General features: G+C 36.9%; 1 pseudogene; it reads left to right on the top strand.

Annotated features, from left to right (window-relative positions):
• The first annotated feature begins 13863 nt into the window (after positions 1-13863).
• On the top strand, positions 13864-14474 carry LOC114739890 (ethylene-responsive transcription factor RAP2-7-like; annotated as a pseudogene).
• The last annotated feature ends 7 nt before the right edge of the window (positions 14475-14481 follow it).

Here is a 14481-nt window from a genome sequence, read left to right on the forward strand (position 1 = left end):
ACGACCCGTTTTGGCCCATTGGCCCACATCATGTGGGCCTTCTAAGCCTCTTCGGCAAAGAATTGGTGGGCTCTGACCCTGATGCAATTATAATACTTCGTGACTGTTTTATGAATATGCATATGCATAGAGCATATGTGTGCGTGGATGCGGATGAAGTAGTTGAAGTTGAATAAGAACTGATATAAGAATATGCTTACGATTTTTTTAAAAAAATATATCACATTAATTAATTTAACTAACATGCTTAATTTATTCAAATCAATGGCTTAGATTTTACATTGGGACCGGAGGAGTATTTTTTATCATGGAAATGTATAACATCAAAGCTTGTTCCCCGGCCATCGAAGAGCTTATTATCCTGAATTTTTTTTTTTTGACCGGAACTTATTATCCTGAATTTAAAGATATCCTCTCATATGCATAAATACAAGTAAATGACTACAGATGAGAGGAAATGGAACTAGAATACGAAGAATACACAAGATATGAAAAAACCAAAAAACATGTTCTGTTTCTTTGTTCGCTCATTGGCTGACTTCATTCAGTGACGAAAGCCGTGACGTATTCTCAAATCAGATTTTCTTAGTCACCAAGGCACCCCGGACCGAATCATTTCAATTTTCAAGCGCAAGACGTGGTCGGTTTTCTGTTTTCTCCAGGGGCCGCGTTATTTTTAAAAAAGTCAAGAAAACATAAATAAACACTCGTTTTTCCAAATTGCATATATCCTGTCCTTTGTAGTAGTATACTAGTACAAGAGTTAGTTAGCTGATTTAAATATAATAAAAAAATCAGTTATATTAGTTATTTATAATAAATATATGTTATTTTTTTAAAATATATTTGCTGATAAAGTATAATGGGTAGAACTATATTTGTAACAATGACAATGGATAAATACAAGAGATAAAATAGTCAGTGTTTTGTATTTAATGGGTTTGAATTATTAAAGTTATTATTATGCTATTGTTGAAATTAATAATGAACATATAAGAGCATCATAACGACTATCAGGTCCCACAGACGTCAAATGCTACAGCTGTATCATAAGGTTTATAGCCGGTCAAACAACAGAAAAAAGTTTATAATTATTAAATACTACCTCCGGTTTCTAATATAAGAGTTAGTTGACAAATTTGAGTACATTAAAAAACTAGTTAAATTAGTTATTTATGATAAATAGGTATTATCTTTTTTAAAATATCCTTACTGATTAAATATATTGGCTAAAACTATCAATATTATAAGGATTACCTTAAATAAGTATAAGAAACATAGTATATTAAAGTCTTATATTTATAATAAGATAAAAATCAAATCTATTTTTATATTAAGAACCACAGATGAATGCATTTAACTTGCCGTTGACCCGGTCTGCACATAAAAGACTAAAAGAGCATGTTCGTTTGCCATATCTTATGCATTAAACAAAAGTAAACTTCTGTAACTTCATTATAAAAGACGCCATGGTTTATTAACATTATGATAGTCATACTATAGTAATAGTTATGTGGATTGGATGACCCCTCCTTCAAAAATACTCCTCCGGTCCTAATTATAAGACCCAATTGACTTATTTGAGAAAATTAAGGAAGTAAGTTAAGTTGGTTATTTATAATAAATAAGTGTTGTCATTCCTAAAATATCCTTGCTAATTAAGTATATTGGCTAAAACTATCATTATTAGAAGGATTATCTTGGAAAAAAATGCATAAATATAAGAGACAAAATGGATTGGGTCTTATAATTAGGACCAAATAAAAAGTCAAATTGAGTCTTATAATAAGGACCGGAGGAGTACTATTTTTGATTCAACGTATAAGTCACTTTATTTAATTAATCAAAACTTAAAAAATAATTATTAACTTATTAGACCAGTCTCAAATTAATTTTTTTTATATTTACGATATTAAATAAAGTTATGAATGAGAGAGAAAAATATAAAAACCTGGCAGGAATTCTTCAAAACACCAGAGTATCAAAACTGGATTTTTGTTACTGGACAAACAGAAAAAAGCAAAGGTTAAGATGACATATATTGAATGGTCAAGTCCTGCTTGTGCCTTGTCCACACATGAAGCAGTTGCAGCGTATATAAATAATAAAAGAAGATTAAATTTTTATGGGAATCCAATGATGGTGATTAATAAACATTTTTAATCTTCGTTTTGATCGCAGCGTGACAATTAACTGGTATTGAATCTTTGCTCATTCTTGTTTCCTAACTTGAAATACTCACACGGGGCATTATGAAATACTGTGATCCACGTAGTAGCTTCTTACATCCACTGATTACAGATAAAATATGATCTTTCAGGTGCAAATACACCTTCAATCTGAGGCCCACAGATTTTTGTTTCCGACCTGTCCAGTATAGACAAGCGAAAATGCTTTTACTGTTATTTATTTGGTTGTTATGTTCGTTTCTTGAGACCGGATTTGATTAATGCAAGCTGGTTCTCTCGGCAACCCGGGGTGGGGGGGGGACAAGTGATCGATACGGGCAGGGTGACGCCAACTGGATGTGTTTTATTGCTTAAACAATCTCATCCCCTGCGAGAAGCCAAAGATCGACTCAACGACTGTTGAATTCTTCCCCAGCGAAAAGGAAACAGTCCCCCAACGGATAAACGGCTTTTTATTTTTATTTTTATTTTTAACAACCGTAGTCCACATACACACTACACGTATTTAAGGTTTTTTCTTTTTCGGCCTGCTCACAGTTACATGTACTTAAGGATTGAAGTCATATAAATAGCTTCTTTTTTTTTCTTTTTGAAATTCCCAGTCTGACGACATCCCAAAAAAGCACATTTTACTTCTTTCGCTGTCCGTCAAATTGCGGAAATCAAAGGAAGCATGAAAATGGTTTTTAAAAAAAATCTTAAATTTTCGAAGAACCGTTCGCCACAAGACTCCATTGACTGTCTCCAGCTAAGATTTCATAAACAGATAAATAAGCAGAATGAGCAGAGAACTCTTGAGAGAAGGGGGAATATTTGCGTCTGCATCATCAGAATCGAGGCGAATCGGTCAACTCACCCAACTCTGAGCACAGTAACCACGAAAAAGTTCAAAGGGGCATCCCCATATCCATTTTCAACTAAAATCACACCGTGATCCATCAACATCTGGGAAAATTTTGATGGGTAATGAGCAGATACAAGAGATTAAAAAAAACGAAATAATGTTTATACAACCAATACACGCGTAGAAATCCAATTACAACAGGGTCTGTCTGCATAATTCCGTATATACAGAGGATCAATATCCAGAACTGCCAGTTCTTGCATAATTTCTCAGGAACTCAACACGAAAACTGAGATCGATGGAGCATCGACCTCGTCAGAGAGGGAAAAAATCAGGAGTGGCAAATCAAGAATCTGTATTGTAGCCACTGGAAATTGGCGTTGCAAGGGAGGGAGAGGAGAGAGGAAGTCCCTCATCTTCGGCGCGGCGACGGTGGCCAGCAGAGGAACAAGCAAGTACCTTGGCGGACTTGAAGATAGACCTGAATATTCTGGCCTTGATCTGGCCTCGTCGGGGAGGCAGGGACTGAACGGTGTGGTTGTCGGATTTGGGGCCGTCCATGGAAGCGATTAATAGAAAGGGCGGGGGAAGTGAGGAATAGTGGTGGAGCTTAGATGTGTGAAGAGAACTGGCAGAGCAGTGAATGAAGGTGGCTGCGTTCAGAAGAAGAGAGGGAGAGGAGTGATCTGAAGTGTGAGTTGGGTGGGGGTGTTTTAAAATGGAAGATGGGAGCGATTCGTTAGAGCCGTGACTCAGTGACTTGGGGACGAAGAATTAATGGATCACTCACTCGGGATCTCTCCAATAATAGTTGTTTACCTGAGTACGTAATATTGGGCATATAGAGAGGATATGGAATTGGAAGCTACGGTCCCAACCAAGTCAGACGTGTTAAATTAATGAAGTTGGAAAATTTAAGAAATATTGAGGTAAAAAATTAAGCAAGAATAAAAATGTAAAATAGCTTAAGTAGAAAAATATTAGATAAAATAAATGGGATCAATTTCGTAAATTTACAATGAAATAGAAAATATATTAAAAAAGAAAATAGCTAGAGCAGGCTTTAGTTCGTTTGGGTTAGTTAAATATGGGCCACTCTCAGCCCAATCCAATAAGTCGTCGCCTTATCGGTGTTCCGCTGCCACGTCCATGTTAAATAGCATGGCCTCGGCTATATAATTTATGTATGTAATTTTCAAAGACAAGGGTGGCTAGGTAAAAAAAAAAAAACAAAGAAAGAAAGAAAGGAAAAAAGACTTGGAAACTGCAAAAGGGGCACCCAATTTTTCTGCCATTAAAGGGAATATTTATTCGATGGCGCAATGGTTAGTGTCTTTTTGCTGCTATTGTTTATAAGGGGCACATCACGAATATACTCATTAAAGAAAATTTCTATTCACCAATACACGCACCATTTTGCCATTATTGTTTATTACAAGTGCATATCAATGGTTCTCTGACGCTTCCCCTTGGGAAAGACTTTCAAAGAATGCCCAAGTTGCAAAGACAGCAGAGAGCACTGAGTTGAAAATGCTATTAAAAATTTCAGCTTTGATCTTTCCTCTTGCTAGGGGAATATTCTTCTTAGATGATGAGCAAGTGGCTGACATTCTGCGTCTCGTACCAAAAACAGGAGAATGAGAAGAAGCGGCGGTTTTGTGTGAAATTGAGTAAATGTCAGGGCACCGAGAATTAATGGATCAGTGAAAATTTGAGTTTCTTTTTTTTTTTTACCAGAGTGAAAATTTGAGTTTCGGGATTCTGCACTGGAGAGTTTTTAATTTTAGTAAGAGAAATGCGATCGTGTTGAAGCGTGGGGGGATATAGAAAGATGTAACCGTGTGATCAGTCCCTAAGGGACGTCCCTCCAAAGTACAAGAAAGGAAATCTCCCTCTTAATTTTGATGTTTGGGACTGATTGGGCCAGGCAAAATGTCACTGAAATCCAATCAGGCAGAGGCCTCAAAAAGCCCAATTTACTTGGTCAACTACTTCCAGATATTCTCTATATGGAAACTTGGACAAGTGACCAGGATTGTATAATGTATGGTAATGGCGGCTGAGAGGAGCATCTCATTAACAAACGAAGGCAGAGAGGAGGCCATGGTGGGCCTAGACCCGTGAGAATTTTGGGCCTGCCCAATGCCACCGCCTCCAGGATTTCTGGGTATTGAGTACTCAAAAAGGATTATTTGCGAATTATATTGATTACCTTCATTTCCACATGTCTTTTTAGTGAATGGTACAATTCCATGTCTGCCAAGAATGCCGGTATAAGGAGACAAGGCAAGAAAAGTGGGATATGAAGGATTGGAGAGAATAAATATACAGGTAATGGAATATCATGTTTTGGTGTTTGAAGCGATCTGGCTGATTACAATTTGCAGGAGCACATGGAAACTCGGTAAGCTACGAATTATGTCTGTTTTAATCCGTCTGAAGTAAGACTAAATACACATGACTTGGGTGCACATTCTAGGTAAGATTGTCAGACTGACATGAGCTAGCCTCCTAAGTATAATGGTATAAAAGAGAAAATAAAATAAAAAATTTATGGTGACAAAAGGGGCACAGCACAGCATGTGAGTCTCGATTGGATCGACCTACTACATTTTCTGAATTCTGATTCATTTGTATCTTCATCGCTTAGAGCGCACTCCATCCAGATTCTATCGACCACATACTTTAATGGCTTCTTTCTTTTTCTAAAGAAACGGAGCTTTTTAATCATAAAACTGTGGAGTTCGATGCTTGCCCTTGCCTAAAGCAGCACTTAAACTACGCAGTTTCTTGTACTTGTGGCCGAAGTGAGAGATTCCAATGCGATTCTAAGGTTTTATATATCATGCGATGTCTTTCGTTAGGACAATCTGGTCGTCTTTCCGCCTCATACAGCATATACGTAAACAAATAAATAAACGGTGGATAATCGACCACGCAGAACAGCCTGATTTGAACATAATAAAAAAGATCTTCTGAACCTTAATCTGAATCAGAAGTTCGTGAATCTCGCTGGACTTTGAAGCACATGCATGTATACATTCCAACCTCGGTTCTATAATTAATTCTGATACGCCTCTGTTCTGTACAAGTAATTTGCCGCTCCCTGCCTATTTGTAATAAATTTAATCATCTTAATCTCCCCGAAACATTATACGCTTAGTTAATTAGATACTCGGAAGACGAAACAACCTGGCTCATCGTACAAGTGGCATCTTTTTCGGTTGGGGTACTTAGTATTTTTAATACTACTATTTATATCTTGGTTTCCTTCCGAATAATATTGATGCTTTTCTTTAATAATTTAATAATTCGTTGCTTGTTGCCTCTTTTGGTGCGTTTGATATATGATGCCGTGATTCTTTCCACTAGAATCGGACTGATACCGGCAAACTTTTTGAAGTCTTCATGTTTCTGGGCCTTGGCCCTTTCCTATTTTGTTGGCTTTAAGATGGGGAAAAAACTAAACATTTTTCGGAACCAAAAAAAAAAAGAAAAGAAGAAGAAGCCATTCCCATAGGCACATGTTTTATAATAATATCCCTGGCCTGGCAATCAAGGGGAGGTACAAGGGCATATGAGTAATTCGAGTTCAGTAGATTCTGTGCGTCAATAATTGGAGTACTGAGGAAATGAGAATAAGGGGTGGGGAACAGAAGCATTTAAAAAATAGGAAGTGAAATGAGGAAAGAAAAAGGTGGCGGGGAATAATAAAATATAGAATAATAGTATAATAATGAGAATTAAAAAATAAGCAAAAGGGGAGGAGGTTTGACAAAACGAGTGGATAAGACGCTTTTAACACGAATGGAGAAGCAGCGTCCACGTTTCCCTATCCTTAAACCTCGTACGCTTTCCCCCCTCTCCAAAGGCAAATCCATACCGCCAATTCCATCATTTTCTCTAATAAAAATTTTAAAAAGGAAACAGGCCCATTTCTCTATAATATATGGGAACGTCTAATTTAATTAATTCCATGTGCATATTTAGTTTAGTTCTGCACATATTTGAGCCCCTTCAGCTAAACCAGATCACTATTTTAAGAATATCAACTACGGGAATGAAACAATAACCTAAACTGCGGGGAAGGACGGAGTAAAACAAAAAAGGCCGCAAAATTAATTACGGTGGCTAATAGCCATTAATTCGCACATATAAAATGGAGTTTTGGAAATTCGAACTAGCCTTTTTATTTAAATCACAGACAATCTTTTCAACGTTAGGACCAAAAACTAGAGACGAAACAAAAATCTTGGACCAGAAGATGCCCCTTGGAATTGGATGCCCCGTTCAAATATAATCTACTTTCAGATACAATCCTTCCATTATAGAAATATAGTATATTTATATTCTTAAACGACGTCTGCTAAAATAAAAAAATCATCAAGTCATTAATTTAAATCATTTAACGTAAAAAGAAGAGCGTGAGTGATCGAATAAAACCCACATGCCTTTTTATGCAGCCACTAATACGCACGTTAATTTTTTAAGATATAATTTGAGCCCACACTGAAAACTTTTACATTTTTTTTTCTATATTTTTATTAGCCTGGCGACGCATCAGTTTTGACAGGAAAGAAAAGGAGAGTGGGACGACGATGGCAAGCGACACCGGACAAGTACGTATCGTATGATGATTGGCTGGGCCATCAATTTTATTTGCATCATTCCATGTCTCCATACTAAAAGCTTATTCCACATCCACAGTATTATATTACGCAAAAATGTGGGAGCATCATGGTTTGAATTCGTACTCTTCTTTTTCTTATTTTAAATGATATTTTTTCCGCAGCTAACACAAGTCAATATTCAGGCTGTCAACAGAAAATTTTAAACCGACGAATAATCAAAATTTTAAGAAGAGGGTGTTTTAATTTTCATGTTAATAAGCACATCAAGGGTGGCTTTGTAGAAAGAAATAACTTTTTTAAACAGTGGTTCGGCAAAGTCAGAAGCTCTCTTAACAGTAAGATAAATTGGAACCAAGGAGAACAAGCCCATAAGTAAATCTAGACATGGATTATTGCCCAGGGCCCGGGTCAATAAAATCAATATAATATATTGAAAATATATCACTGCTGCTATTGACTCGTTATTTATTTTTTGGTATGCTATTATTTTAATTTTATTTATGAGGTAAAAAAAAGTATATTTCACTCACAACATTATTTAATTTTATTTATAAGGTTCAAAGAGTACATTTCAATGAACGTAGAATTTAATCTTTAACGTCGTATATAGAATAAAGATTAGGCTCATTCTAACCAGATTACCACACGCACAAGAACTATGATTCAAGTTCCCAGCTGTTTGCTTATGAATTCCTATCGCTGGCGTTAATTTAAATCGCTTGTTTGTTTCTTTATTTATTATTGTTATTATAAGATGCGCATAATCTATAATATGCTGTTATTTTTAAAGGATATGTGTGCCTTTTAAAAGCAGATATTTTTACGTAGTGGCATATCCGATGGCAATTTTGCAATAGTAGCAGGGCACAAAGACCATCACAGTTTATATTCCATTCTGATATTAATATAATAAGACCTATTTAATTAATTTTGACATATTTAAAGAATTGAGAGGAATTAATTAGTCGTGATGAGTGTGATTTGATTTTTTAAAAAATATTTTGACATATCATTTGGTTATGTATTAAACTAGCAGTAGTTCTTAAAATAAAAAAGAGAGGGAATAATTAATATGAGAAAAAAATAACAAAAAGAAGAGGGCGAGAAATTTGAAGCTCGGACGACTTGGTTGGTGGGGACGAGGCAGAGGAGGCATCAAATCGGAGTGGTGGGGTTGGGTGGCATAGTGAATACGGAAGGGGTTGCCCGATTTGGAAAACGAAGCTTACCAGAAAAGGTTTCTGAGGAGCCCATGATTACCCTTATGAGCAACTCGTCATGATTGTGCGACTCACAAAAGCACATATACTAATACTCACCCTTTTCCTTGTTCCTTGCCTTATTTTTATTCCCGGCAATGTTTCCACTGCCACGTGTAGGTGTCCCGTTTCCTCTTTTGGGGTGTTTTGGCCTTATTCTATCCTTGCTGGCAGAAACTTCAGGAAGCCCGTGGGGACCAGCTTCCTCCTTTTCCCCCCTTCATTATTTTGCTTGGTGATGTGACGTCCCAGCTCCCTCCCTTTATTCGCATCCCTCGTATGCCTCCCTTGCCCAAAACTTTGCTTTCCCATTCCACCTCCTCACTGTACTTGATATTTTTCACGTTGTTGTGTTTCCTTGAGCTCTTTTTTCCGCTAACCTTAAAAACGGGTCATGTTTCCCTCACTTCGTATCAAAGCTGCGGGTCCCCTGGAGATTGGTCCATGATCTCTTCTGGTCAACCGCATAATCGAAGCCTCTAGCTAAATACGATTAGATCTGCAAGACTGAATTTCCTATTATTACTCTGCCTCACGGAAAGTCCGGATCGTATATGATTGGTTACACCTACAGAATGTGGAGCCGGACCTAATTTATGAAAAGCATGCCAAAATGATGGAAGCAGGCATCCATATATCATGTATACTCACCACGTTTTGTTGCTCAGCCTCATCATGATTATTCATTCCCATTATTTGGTTTCCCCCTCCCCCACTGCTTTTTGTGTGTATATATATATATGCGATTCATTACGATGAGCAGAGTCATCCATATATGCATGAAGGTCAAAAATTATATATACTCCACAAGATAATCAAAGGGGGAGTAATATAGTTACTAAGTTAGTGGTGGAGTATGGAAGCGGGAATGAAAGAGGAAGGAGTCGTGGAGAGAACGAAATAAAAAAATTGGGGACGGCCAGATTAATGAAGGGCGCGAGGTTGAATGGAGGAGGGAGGAGGGAAGAGGGCAGAGAATAGTGAGGGAGTAAGATATATAGGTAGGCTACAACGTTAGTAGCGTACAAGGAGGGGGAATTGGTTGGGTGTGAGCAGTATGAAGCCTGCGTTTGGTGGGCGGCGCTTAACCATACCGTTCGTACACCTACCTCCCCCCCCCCCCAAAACAAAAAACAATTTTTAGATCTCTACTCCCCAGCTTCCATAAATTGTCTCTCTCGTGTCTGTGTGTCCCCCGGTCCTCTCTGGTCTCTGTACCCCTTTAACTTTTAGATTTTTTCTTTCTGTTTGGGTAACTGTTCCTTCTAGTTTGCCGTCACCAAGAGGTCCAAACGGCTAACACATTGACTGAACCGAGTGGATCGCTCTTCATCTTCACTTTAACCAAATTTTATGTTGGGACTTGGGATGACTACCCTTTTTGTTATGCTCGGATATCTGTTGACAGACAGGCTCTTTCCACTTTTCCAAATAAAGACACCCTCACATTTTGGTCAAGATTTTGCATGAGGACATTAACTGTGTGACCTCGTTCTATAATCTTGGGTTGATTAAAATGGGTACTCTTCCGGTCTTTAATATAAAACTCATTTAACTAATTTGATTAGATTAAGAAAGTTAGGTAAGTTAGTTAATTATAAGAAATGTAACACGTTTTTCTTAAAATACCACAATCATCTTTCTTAATACTACATCTCCTTCTTCTACTTAATTATGGTTGAAGGAGTATCTATAGGGGTAATTTAGAGAAAATTAATAAATATGAGAAATGGATCTTATTTTAGGACCAAAAACCAACTTAACAATTTGGTCCTATATTAAGGACGGGAGAAGTACTTAGATTTTTTTTTTACTATGTATAGGTATTTTTTTTATATAAACAATCTTATTTGAAATATTGCCGGCTACTAACTACGAGTAATAGACATCTCTATCAACAAATATTCAAACAATTTAGTACTTAAATTTTGACTTAATGTATCTCAATTCCTGCTGTTATAATTATTTAAATTAAAGATCTATGTGTTTAAGAAATAACTTTGATTTTTTACAGGTTTAATTTTTGAAATATAATGACTAACATTTTAAACAATTAATTTTAAAATATAATGATGATTGAGTTGCACTGAATTTATGACTGACAGTTAATTAATGGGCAAAGTACGTAACATTTAACACCTTCAAATATTTTTTCAGTAGTATTCAGTAGTCTAAACTAATTTTTACTACGTATAGTGTCTTCAAATATTTATTTGACAACACTCACTATCTTAAAACAATGTTCCAGTAACATTCAATATCTTAAACTTAGGGTGCTTGTTGATATTGGTTAAAAATATTTTTAAGTAAAATTGCATAAAAAATTATTTTTGAATATCGAGTTCCAAATCCAAATATATGTATTATTTTATTACATATGCTGCGCAGGTGTTTCGGCCTTGAGAGGGGTAATGAATTGAACTTCGCCTTCCATTGGCTTTCGTACTGCACATTTTAAGACAAAAGTTGCTTGATCTTGCAGCCAAATACGCGGAAAAAAAAAACTATTAAATAAATCATTTGTACTGGTGTTCTTAATTTAATTTAACTGTGGCACAAGGCAACACAGATATATAGATATATATGATTTTGCATAAAATTAGTGTTACAGCTAACAAATATAATTATATAAAGCTTTATGCAATGTACTGATTTTCTACGCTGTTTTAAGAAAATCAATAATATGAATTTACATATATAATTAATTGCTTCTAGCTGTTTTAAGAAAAATGAATAATATACTGGTTAAAAAAAAAGAAAATGAATAATATGAATTTACATATTTAACTAATGGCCTCATTAATTTGGCATGAAGGAATTAGACAAGGGGAAAGAGAGAATTATATTTCGTCATATCAGCCCGGTCCCATCTGGTGATTTTCCTGCGACCCTCTTATTTCAAGAATGGTTTCTCTGCCTCTGTCTCTCATTTGAAATATGAAAGGTTATTATTAACGATTTCTCCAGTGAATCACATATGATTAATAAACGCTAACCAGTTATTTGAACGGATTAAAAAATTATTTAAATTAGCTATTATTATTAAAAAACTGTTAATTTTCATAAAATATTTTTTTAAAATAATTTGTACTAAAACTACGCACAATGCAAACTCTTTTATATGTAAAATAGTTTGGAAAAAAAATATAAATACCAGAAATCAAGTTAATTAAAATTTATATTAAATCTATCTAACCTTCATCTAAATCCTACATGAGAGATTAGAGCGCTGCTAATATCTTGATAAAAGGTTTAACCTAGAAGCAGTCTCAATGCTCATCATTTCGATGAGTACCATAAACTCATCAGATCTGAATCGTCTATATATGATTTGAATGATTCATATTTAAAATCTCTAATTAATTATTTTAATAGATAAAAACTATTTTGAAAAGATAGTTAAGAGATTTATCTTTATTTTAGATTCCAACTTACTAAAATAATTATTTTAAATAAATAAAAATAAGATGAAAATCAATACGGACAATCCAAATAAGATATGAATGATTATATCTGATAATTTCATGGTACTTGTCAAAGCTGAAACTGGTTTCGGTTTAACCAAATGCGAACAGATTTTAAATTTATTTACCGGTATGGCTCGTTATTATTAGTTGTTGACAGAGTGCAGCACTGCTTTGCATGTAGCCCACCCCCACCCCATGGGGGAAAAAAGAAGAAGAAAAACGCTGGTTGCTGTATTTATAGATAGTCAGAGCGCTATTTACTGAAATACCTCAATGCGGCCGGCTGAGGCGAAGAGTGCGGTGCTGACCCGCGAGCAAGCAAGTTTCAAAGTGACGCCTAGTTAAGTATTTTGAGGAGAGGAGGAGAGGGCATGATTGTAATTGTAATGCAAGTGCGCGGATTGGTGAACGGAAAAAGGAGCCGAGCCCATGCGGATAACTAACTACAGTCTACAGATACCAGAGTGTCGGGGGAAGGAAAGAATAAGCACGAGTTACTCGTGTTAGAGATTTGAGTTAACGGGGACGGAGGAGTAGAAGGACACTCTGGAATTCTACTCACTCCACCGTTCTTTTCTTCCTCCCCTTCCTAAAACGGAACATCGTTTTTTTCTTTATCTTCATTGAAAACAAGTGCTCCCAGCTGTCACTTCACGACGTGTCACGATATCGCCCGTTCAATTCCGTCACTCCCCTCTTATTAAATATACTACTACGTACTACTGTTTGTATTAATTAACTAATCCTCCTTCCCCGCGCCCTCCCTGACTAGTCCGCTTTCCTCGTTCATTCAATAACTAAATCTCATTTGTTTAATCCATCACTAATCACTAATGTTAACGTTTACGTAAAATGTTAAGCAAACCACCACCCTCCCGAATGTATATGATGAGGTTAAACATTATAGCACAAATTTACAGAACAGACTTACACGGCCAGGTTTAGTTTAGTAGTGACGGCTGTTTCCGTCTATGAAACCAAGACGGAAACACAGCAGGTTTAGTTTAGCAGTGACGGTTCGCAAAAATCTGCTTCATAATATCAACGACCGGTCACCCAACCAGCCGGTTCTCTCTATCAGAGAGATAATGTTTATATATTCCGACTTCTCTTAGAATGGGCTCATAGTCGTATGTTCCTCCCCACGTCGCATCCCTCTCTTTCTCTCCATGTGCCGTTAGAATCCCGGAGTCGGCCGTGATTTCTTCTCCGACCTTCATTTTACCGCCGATTATATGAACAATGCCACTTGGATAGCTTCCTGCCCACGCCTTCTTTCCTGAGCCGCTTCCTCTTTCTCCAACTTATTCCGTCGTTTTGGAGGCAGTGGAGGACCTTCTGATTCCGTTTCGCTTCTCTTTTGTTCTGCGTTAGAATCCTCGTTCTTCGAAGCTCTCTGGCTTTTTGCTTACATTACCTGTGATGTGCTTTCCATCGGATCGATTTCTCATTCGAATTCATCTCCGGGAAGAAAATACTGGTGATGTTTAGGATAATATAGTATAAACTGCAGCAGTAAAAGGGAGGATACGAAAATCAGATTCCACACGAAGATCAACCACCATGTTCGACCTTAATCTGAATGCCGATTCGACTGATGCCTCTCGTAACGATGAACTCATCAGGTTCTCTGACGAGCTAACGGAAGCCTCAGGGAATCAAATGGCGAAATCGGGGACTTCCAATTCCTCTAATGTCTATGCTGACGGGTCCAGCAATGGAGGAGATGAGGACTCCTGCTCTACACGCGGTGGGGACGCCTTCACCTTAATTTCGATATCCTTAAGGAGGAAGGCGTGCAAGAAGTCGCAACCAAGGAGCTATTTCTGTTTAATGAAACTAAAGGGGTGGACGGCGAGTCTGCGAATTTGCAGGTCAGTCCTTGTCTGCCCTTCCATCGAGAAAGAGCTGGATGAGTCTTTCTTTGATCATCAGGTTGGTAACGGAGAGATGAAGATGGTCCAAGTTCAGCAACAACCACGACAGCAAGTAAAGAAGAGCAGAAGGGGTCCAAGGTCTCGGAGCTCGCAGTACAGAGGGGTCACCTTTTACAGAAGGACTGGAAGATGGGAATCGCATATCTGGTTGGTA

This window comes from Neltuma alba, unplaced genomic scaffold (assembly GCF_004799145.2).
Source record: "Neltuma alba isolate B1F8T4 unplaced genomic scaffold, ASM479914v2 tig00002956_pilon, whole genome shotgun sequence".
Classification (NCBI taxonomy): domain Eukaryota; kingdom Viridiplantae; phylum Streptophyta; class Magnoliopsida; order Fabales; family Fabaceae; genus Neltuma; species Neltuma alba.